This window comes from Rattus rattus, chromosome 8 (genome assembly GCF_011064425.1).
Source record: "Rattus rattus isolate New Zealand chromosome 8, Rrattus_CSIRO_v1, whole genome shotgun sequence".
NCBI lineage: Eukaryota > Metazoa > Chordata > Mammalia > Rodentia > Muridae > Rattus > Rattus rattus.
This window is the reverse complement of record NC_046161.1, coordinates 27,676,693-27,686,204: the sequence shown is the minus strand read 5'-3', so window position 1 is coordinate 27,686,204 and position 9,512 is coordinate 27,676,693.

Sequence of the window (9,512 nt, the reverse complement as noted above, 5' to 3'; positions counted from 1 at the left end):
TTTTGCACCCCGAGCCCTGGCCTTTCTCTGACTTGGGCAGTCTTCCCAGAGGATAAGCTCTAGGCTTTTCCTTGGGGTGCTCTGACTCCCCATTCTGCAGGCCACCTTCTTCTTGTCTCTTTTGGTCCACTGAGATCTCTTCATTCTCTCCCAAAAACTGAGAGATATGATAAAGCAGGCCGGATGTGGGGGGGCAGGGGTGGGAGCAGAGGTTGGAGCAGTGGAATGAAATGTCTTTCCTTTAACCTCTGGGGCTCAGAGCAGTGCTGTGGGCGGGAGAAGCAGTGGTTGCAGCTCACCTGTAAATAAACCCGATGCTTTCTGTTGCACCCTTATTGATACCTGGGAGGGTGAGGTCTCCTTTTGGGGTTCTTAGACTCATTAACTAAAATAACAAGAATAGATTCAAACAGAAGTTCAAGGACAACTTTATTAACAGTTTAAAAGAAAGGGCTGAGAAGATGGCTGAGTGGTTAAGAAAATACACTGATCTTCCAGAGGACCTGAGTTCAGTCCCCAACAGCACCCATGCTGGGGGCTCACAAACAGCTTCAGGGGGTCTGACACTTCTGTTCTCCACAGACACCTGCACTCACAGACACAGATCCACACACAGACACATAATTAAAAGGAAATACATTTTAGTAGGGTACATCAGTGCACACCTTCAATTCAAGCATGCAGCAGGCAGATAGGTCTCTGTTGAGTTCAAGGCCAGCCTGTCTTATATAGTGAGTTCTAGTTAAGCCAGAGATACATAGAGAAACCCTGTGTACTGGCTGGTTTTGTGTGTCAACTTGATACAAGCTGGAGTTAGCACAGAGAAAGGAGCCTCAGTTGAGGAAATGCCTCCATGAGATCCAGCAATAAGGCATTTTCTCAATTAGTGATCAAGGAGGGAGGATCCCTTGTGGGTGGTGCCATCCCAGGGCTGGTATTCCTGGGTTCTATAAGAGAGCAAGCTGAGCAAGCCAGGGGAAACAAGCCAGTAAGTAACATCTCTCCATGGCCTCTGCATCAGCTCCTGCTTCCTAACCTGCTTAGGTTCCAGTTCTAACTTCCTTTGGTGATGAACAGCAACATGAAATATGTAAGCTGAATAAACCTTTCCTCTCCAACTTGCTTCTTGGTCATGATGTTTGTATAGGAATAGAAACCCTAACTAAGACACCCTGTCTTGAAAAACAAAAACAAACAAATGAACACACACACACACACACACACACACACACACACACACACACACACACACCACAAATAGACAAGTAAAACAGAAAGCCAAATGGGCAAGGTGTAAACTTCTTCACTTACTGGAGGAGGAGAGAAGGAAAAGCCATATTATTGAAGGTGGTGTGGAAGTCAGTTAGACACATGGTGGACCAGCAGCCCAGGATGTTGGGGAGGAAAGCCAAGAGTGTTAAGGAAAGCATGCTAAAAGAGAGAGAAGACAAGGAAAGGGCATAAAGGATGCTTACAAGACTGCTACCCATAAAACTACTGTACCAGGGCTGGGAATTCTGGGAAGGAAAAGTATCTCATCTCAATAAAGAACCACTGATTCTGAGGCTGCAGAGATGGCTTAGATGTTGCTTTTACAGAAGACCTGGGCTCAGTTCCTAGCACCCACATGGTAGTTCATAACCATCCACGACTCCAGTTCCAGGAGGTCTAATGTCCTCCTTTGACCTCTATGAGCACCAAGCATACACATAGTACACATACAAACATGCATTGCATGTGCAATCATGCAAGCAAAACACTCAAACAAAAAGTAAAATGAATAAATCTAATATTTTTTTTAAAATAACAATTCCACCTATTTCTTTAGCATGCGTTAAGGTCAACCCACCTTCCTAGGGATAGCATCTTAGCCAAAGTGACTGAACCAGCCCAACTGAAAACTGAAATGCTGGGTCTCCAAGTCTATTCTCTCTCTCTCTCTCTCTCTCTCTCTCTCTCTCTCTCTCTCTCTCTCTCTCTCTCTCCCTCTTCTTCTCCTTCTCCCTCTCTCTCTCCTACTCCAACCCTACCAAGATAGGCACTTAATCCTGTGAGATGACAAAGCAGAGACAGGACAAAGGCAATTCTTGGGCTTCTGGGTCACAGCCTATATTTCAACAAGCTAAGTCCCACCCCTCCTCAGTGAGTCAATCAAAAGGGTCAAACTAATAATGAAATGCAGAAAAAAAAGAGATTTATTCAATATGGCCATATGGGGAAGAGGGACAAAGAGACCCAGCAGTTTCCCCCAAGTCTGCCCTTTCAAGGGGATGGGTAGTGTTTAACTAGAAAACAAGAGACGGGCATAACTAAACAGTGAGATGTGGTCCCTGTCCACCATTGTCTCTGCCACATGTCTGTCCCACAAGGTCGTCTAGCAAATGTAAATCTTTCTCCCTGATAAGGTTCATGCCTGGATGCCCCCAGGGCAGATTGTCAGGGAAATTATAACTCAAGAATCTGATAGCTCAAGAGGGGCAGGCTGAGCATCTCTTTAGCATGTATCCATTCCTGATGGACCAGTTACATTATTACCTGTGTCCTCAAAACTCCCCGAGGGTAGAAGACCTCGAAAACCCTGGAGATGGTTTGGTGTAGTGGAATTCCGCCACATGGTGCACATGTAACTGGAAACAGGTGACCTGAGAGCCCTGAACTCAACCTCTTCCTCTCTAAAGTACAAATAATAACCATAGCAACCCTATTTTACACTGTCCTAAGGACTACATTGAAGAACTATGTAAACCCTGCCCACGGATGCTTCTTAAAGTGTGGTAGTTCTTATCGTGCCTAAGTTTCCTCGTGGTTAAAAAAAATGAGGAGGGGATAACAAACTACCCATCCGCTTGAGTTGTTTTGAAGTCTAGCCAAGTTAATCTTCATAAGGGCCTCAGGAACGTGTCTAGTGCACTGTAAACTCTGTATGAATACTATTTGATAAAATTATTCACGTCACTACTTCCCAGTGCTCTGTGCAGGCAGAGTCCTCAGAAAAATTGCCGAAATCAGTTTCAATACATACACCGGGACTATGAAAGAGTTAAGAGCGGCTTCTCCTGAGATAGTTACTGTGTCTATTGTTCTCCGTCGCTGTTAATTTCTTGGGTTGAACCCTGCTACAGTTTCAATGGCTCTGTCCCTCCCAAAATTCATGTTGAAGCTCATTCCCCGATGCAGCAGCGTGAAGAGGTGGAGGTGCCTTTCCGAGGTAATTAGATCATGGTGCTGTGACTCTAGAGACAGGATTAATACTTAATAAAAAGGCTAGAGGAACCTGGCGTCAGTTCCTTGCATCCTTCCATCCCTCTCCTCACATGAAGATAGATTTTTGTCCTCTCTTGAGGGTGGAGCAACAGGGCTCCATCTTAAAAGCAGACTCTGCATTAACCAGACACCTGACACTGCCAGCTCCTTGGTCTCAGAGCGCCCAGCCTCCGAGGGTGAGGATGTATTTCCGATGTTTATAAAGTACTCAGCCCTGGTTATTTTGTTAGCTTCATTGACTAACTGAGGCAGGCCCAGCTCCATCAGCCCTCTGTTTTTGTTTTTCTCCTCTCTGTTCAGTGTTTTCTCTTCCAGGGAAGGAGCTAATTGTTCCACCCCACATTTACTGGGTGAGCCTGCGAGCAGGCACCATAGTGCCAGGCTGCACCTTCCGCGTCTCCCTCCTACCACCCTGCTTCCAGGATTTCCTTCTGTGACTTTTCATTAAATTGCCCAGAATTTCCCTGAATATTGTGTCTAGCCCAAATTAAGTCCATGGTTATTACATTTTTATTTATTTATTTTACTTATTCACTGTCCCCCTCCCGATCACCCCTTCCCACAATCCTTCTCCCCTTCTCTGAGTGGGTGGGGGCCCCCTAGGTATCCCCTTACCCTGGCACACCAAGTCTCTGTGAGGCTAGGCACAACTGAGGTCAGACAAGGCAGCCCAGGTACAGGCAACAGCTTTTGGGGTAACCCCCGCTCCAGTAGTTCGGGACGCACACGAAGACCAAGCTGCACATCTGCTACGCATGCGCAGGGAGGCATGGCTATTAGATTTCTATGAGGGATTCAAGTGCACAGCCTAGGAAATACAGCAGAAACAATGTCAGAACAGTGGTCACTTGACTGACTTCCTTTCTTCTGTTAACTGAGTGCCTTATTTGTTTGCGAGACTGTATATTGATGGGTTATTTTTCTGCTGGGGAAATGAGCCAATCCAAGCCAGACTAGATTATATTAAAGGCAGGTATATTGGAAAGCGGCTCTTGGGCGAGGTCACTGGTCCCAAGGGTTGAGGAGTTCAGGAGAGTCGCCACGGGGTTAGAGAGAAAGAGAGAAAAGGAGCTCACACAGGAAAAAGAGAAGGTGAAGGGAGACCAAATTATGTAGGTCGGACCCTCTTGGGGAAAGGAAAGTTCAAGATTGGGGCAGGTATGTCAGTAGGGAATGAGAGATACTGGGAGACCCTGGAGGCCAGGTCTGTTTTGATTTGTAAAATATGTACCTCAGTCCCTCGTCCCGGTGTCCACACACACACACACACACACACACACACACACACACACATCAGAAATACATTTCACAATGTATTAGGTCCTTGCTAAGCTCTTTCAGGCTTCCCTATAACCCCCCATGTCATCAGGTGGTGGACACTTCATTTTGTAGGTGAGGATGAAGTTTAAGGTTTGTCCTAGGTTGCACAGCTAGTGACAGTCCTTTGACACGACCCCAGTTCTCATGTTCACTTTGCATTCACAGGTGTCACTGCATCCCCATAGGAGTTGGCCTTGGCTGCTCTCTGGCTCTCCTGTCTGTTCTGTGGCTTATAGAATGTTTGCCGATGCTTTGGGCGGCCAAAGGAATGTTAGCATAGCGTTCTTCTAAGTGATAAGTCTTCAACCCTACCCACCTTTCTGCCTGTAAAGCAGCAGTTCTCAACCTGTGGGTCCAGACCCCTTTGGGCGGAATGAACCTTTCACAGGGGGGTCACCTAAGACCACAGGAAAGCACAGAAAATACAGAAATCGACGTTAGGACTCATAACAGTAGCAAAACTATAAAGTAGCAACAGAATGATTTTACGGTTGGGGCAGTCACCTGGACACGAACTGTATTAAAGGGTTGCAGCACTGGGAAGGTTGAGCAGCACTGACCTAAAGCATCTTTTCTATTGTGGCCTCTCCACGGGGCCAACCTCTTGCCACTCCCTAATCTACAACCTGTCACCGACTCCGAGAGTTTCAGCCCCAGATCTAGAACAGGAAGTGTTTTAAAACAGCCTGTCCCTTTCTCTGAATAATTAAGGAAGATGCTATCAGGGAGATCAGGTTTTTATTAGCGCTTCTCAAGTTCCCCGGCACTCGCTCTCATTCAAGGCCGGATTGAAGGTTGAGGCGGACAGTGGACAGAGAAGAGCCCTCCCTCTCACTTGAACAGTGCATCGGGAGCACATTGCAGTCTGGCCATTCACCTCCCACCCAGACTCTTCGCCAGTGGAATAGAGAATGAGCTTGACCGGCGGGTTACGCTGCTCTGGAAACAAACTCAAAGGAAATGAATGAACGAAGTAATGAATGAAATAATTGTTGGGCCCTGGTAAGAGTGGGTGTAACGTGGGCACGCAAGGCTTTGAGAACACTAGCTCCAGGCCCTTTTAGGCTGCAAAACAGCTCCACACACGGAAAATAAGCAGCAGGAGAAAAAAAAAATGTCTAAATCGGGGAAGTGGAACACAATTCCCATTCAGACATATCTTCCAAACCTCACGCTCGGAAACACTGCCTGTGCGATACAGCTCCTTAGTGGATGGAGCACACAGTCCCGGAGCCCACCCCGCACAGCACGGGGTCTCCTAGCAGCCCATAGGACAATGGGGGAGGAAATCGGTTTCCCAGGAAGCAATCTCTCTATCAGCATCGAGGCTGTGCATTTGTATAGAGGAGAGGTGGAGCTGACCATTGGAAGGATTCCATCTGCTACCCAGAGCCCCAATTTAGATATGTTAAAGAGGGCTCGCTTCGGAAGCACATATACTAGATATGTTAAAGGGACGCTAGGAGATGCACGTTTTATTACGGACGAGTGTCGGTTTAGAGAAGAGTCTCCAGGGCAAGGTAGCCAGCCGAAAGCGGACCCACCAGGAGCCTTTGAGCTGACTCTTCCTGGTGTCTTCTCTTACTAAGTATAAAATGAGGTCGAACGCGGTCCATGCAGTAGGGGTTAGAAGCAAACTGAGGATTCGCTAATAAATATTGATGCTGCCTAGCTCACTACAGGCCTTATGCAGATTGTGGTTAAGCCACTGTCAGTTTGACTTCTTGCCTTGACTTACACTTGAATTTAGTATGCCGGGGAGGTTATTAGTTCTGTGTCTTGTCAGCTTAATATCCTGCTTCCGGAAGAAAAAAAAAAGGAAACCTTGGGAGATATCAGCTACTTTGCATGAAATGTTACCCTCCGAAGGAAAACTCTGTGTAGTTGTACAAAGGCCCCCCCCCTTTTTTTTAAACTGCCTGCGTCTACAGGACCTTAAGCCCCTCAGTTTCATCCGTTTTCCAATGTGGTCTCTGGAGCATAGGGGGTAGCCACACCCATTCTGGATTACCGCAGGCCCTGTGGGTCAGTCCAGTCCATCTGAGAGAGTGCGCTGGGAACAATGGCCCCTTTTTGTCCTCCACCCACCCACGCCTGTTGACTCAACCTTGAGGCTTGAGAAAACAGAAAACATTTCTGCCCACCACCTCCTCCTCCTGGGTCAAGTCACCGAACTCCTTCCGGCCTCAGGGGCCTCAACTATGAATAAGCAGATCGGACTGGGTGATCCCTTGCCAGTCAGGAGCACAGATCCTATTTTCTGGGGCAGCACCAATTCACATCCCCCTCTCCCTGTCTCTGGGAATGCACTAGGGGTTGTCAGACCAAATGTCCTAGTTTTCGATATTGAAAATGCCACTGTATTTAAGATTCCTTTCCACGCTGACACTCTAAGCTACCAGGACTCTAGTAATAATATAACCTTGAGTGACTGATCTAATTATTCTCTGTATGACTTAGGGCAGGATGGTCATCTGGTCTGAGATTCAGGCCCTTATTTATGAAGTTAGGGATAATGTGAGTTGGACTATAGAGGGAGCCCCTTGGCGAAAGATGTTTGATTCCATTTGATCTGTTCTGGCAAAGGCAGTGCAGAGCCCTGAATATGTGTTTAAGACCTATAGTTTTTTTTTTCAAACGGTGCCGGGAATACTGTTTATTATAGAGAGCTTGCCTCCCATGGTGGAAGCCCTAGGTTTCACTCCCGGGGCAGGGGGGACATGGTTTAAAGAGGCCTGAAGATTGTTTCCCAAGTGCCCATCAGTCCAAGGGATGGTGTCTTTGAGGACAGTGTCACTTTAGGACCTAAGGAAAAGCCTGGGAACATCATCCCAGCTACCTGCTCTCAAGAGAGGAGCCCTACAGTGACTGTTAGCAAACTCTTAGACAAAACTCCCCGTGCAGCCCTCCCTTTGGGGGACGAAGGGAGACTCTGGCTGGGGTCCTAAGAGCATTGGGACACTGCACTTCTTCCCTTCAGTGTTTCCACTCTCAGAGACGTTTGTAGAGATGGAACCTTGAGGGATTCAGGATTTGGGATTTGTGCCCAATGGCGAGCTAGTGTTAGAGTAATTAGATCCTGTTTTTGCCTATGAACAGCTCCACACTTTCCTGTTTAGAGGTTTCCTAGAATTGCAAGTGCCTAGGTTCAGGCACCATGGTTCAGGCATCACAGTGGAAGGATATTCTGAGGCAAGTGTCCTCCTTCTATCATCTTCCAGGACCCTGGCGCAGTCTGTTGTTTTCCAGGTGTGTTTTGAGATACTGTCATTTATATATCCGTTCATGTGTCCAATGCTCAGGTGTGTGCCTAGCACATAACCGATACCTGTCAGTGATTTAAGTTTCCCTTAGAAGCGGAAACAATAGTGGGGTGCTCTGTTACTATTCCTGCCTAAGTTGTTGTTTACTTTATGCCAGTCATTTGTCCTTAACTTGTCCCCCTATTAGTTGTTGGGTTTTTTTGCTTTTGTTTTTGTTTGTTTGTTTATTTATTTATTTATTTATTTATTTATTTATTTATTTTGGCCCTTTGGAAAGATAAAGCAGAAAGCAATGATCAGGTTAGAAATTAAGTTAAAGAACCGAAGCCAGAGGGGAAAGGTCACGGAAGGCACCGGAAGCTGCAGGGAGACACATACGTTTCCAGACTGAACCCAAGGGTTGACTTCTGCTCCTCTTTGCCCCGGGGGTCTCAGCAGCTCAAAGCCTGTGTTCATCCCATGACTGTTGTTCTTAAGCCAAGGGTCCTTGGGCAAGTCATCAACCTGTGTATTTTTTTCTACTTGTGAACATTTGAAGGAGACGGTGGAGAGCTGGCTCCGTGGTTAAGAGCACTGCCTGCTCTTCTCAGAACCCCCGTGGTAGCCCCAGTCGTAGGGCATCTGACACTCCCTCTTTTAGCCAGCATGGGCAACAGGTACACAAGCGGTGCACACACACACATGCGGGCGAGATATCCACATACATTTTAAAGAAAAGATTTGGTGAGGCTTTGGAGAAAGTCAGATGAGTGAATAAACACAACTGACCTTTTGTACCCACAGCTCCCGCATCCATAGATTCAAGCAACCATGGTTCGAATATATTTTTAATTGAAGTTTTTAGTTCTGGGGACACACTCTTGTTGTCCCAGAACTTGGGAGGTAGAAGCTGAAGGAGCAGGAGTTCAAGGTCATCCCACTTTTATTACAAATCTGAAGCTAGCCTGAGCTCTATGTAAACAAACAAACAAAATAAAAGCCATGCCCAGTGGGAACGCTCTCTCTGGCCCTGCACTAGGCACACATCACACCCCAAATTCTGTTTCCACAGAGAGATCCTTTATTAGGCAGGGAAGAAAAGATGAAGTGGATGCTTTCTGACTCAGGCAGAAAACAGCAGCAAATGACCTTGCACTTGTGATTTTTAAGGAGAGAAAAGAGGGAGGTCTGTGTTAGAATGGTTAGGACGTGGCAGTATATTGTGGTCAGGCACCAAAGCGGGCTTTTGATGGCTGGACTTTGGTGATCATCCTCAGGAATGAACTTGGCATAAGAAAGTGTTCAAGTAAGGGAATAATCCTCGATTGCTAGCTATGGGGATGTAATCTATGGTTAACAAGGGAGAGGGAAAGGGTCAGGGCAAGGTCTTGTTTACCAGGCCCTAGAATGCTAGGACCCTTCAAATGTTCTTTTTTTTTTCCCGAGCTGAGAACCGAACCCAGGGCCTTGCGCTTTCTAGGCAAGCGCTCTACCACTGAGCTAAATCTCCAACCCCCCTTCAAATGTTCTTAAGATGGTAGAATGCTTGCCTGGAGTGCAAGAGGCCCTCGATTTAATCCCCAGCATGACATTGAGTGGCTGAACATGACTGTAATCTTAGCAAGTAGAGGCAGGGGGATCTGAAGTTCAGCATTATCTTTGACTACATAGAGAGTTCAAGGCCAC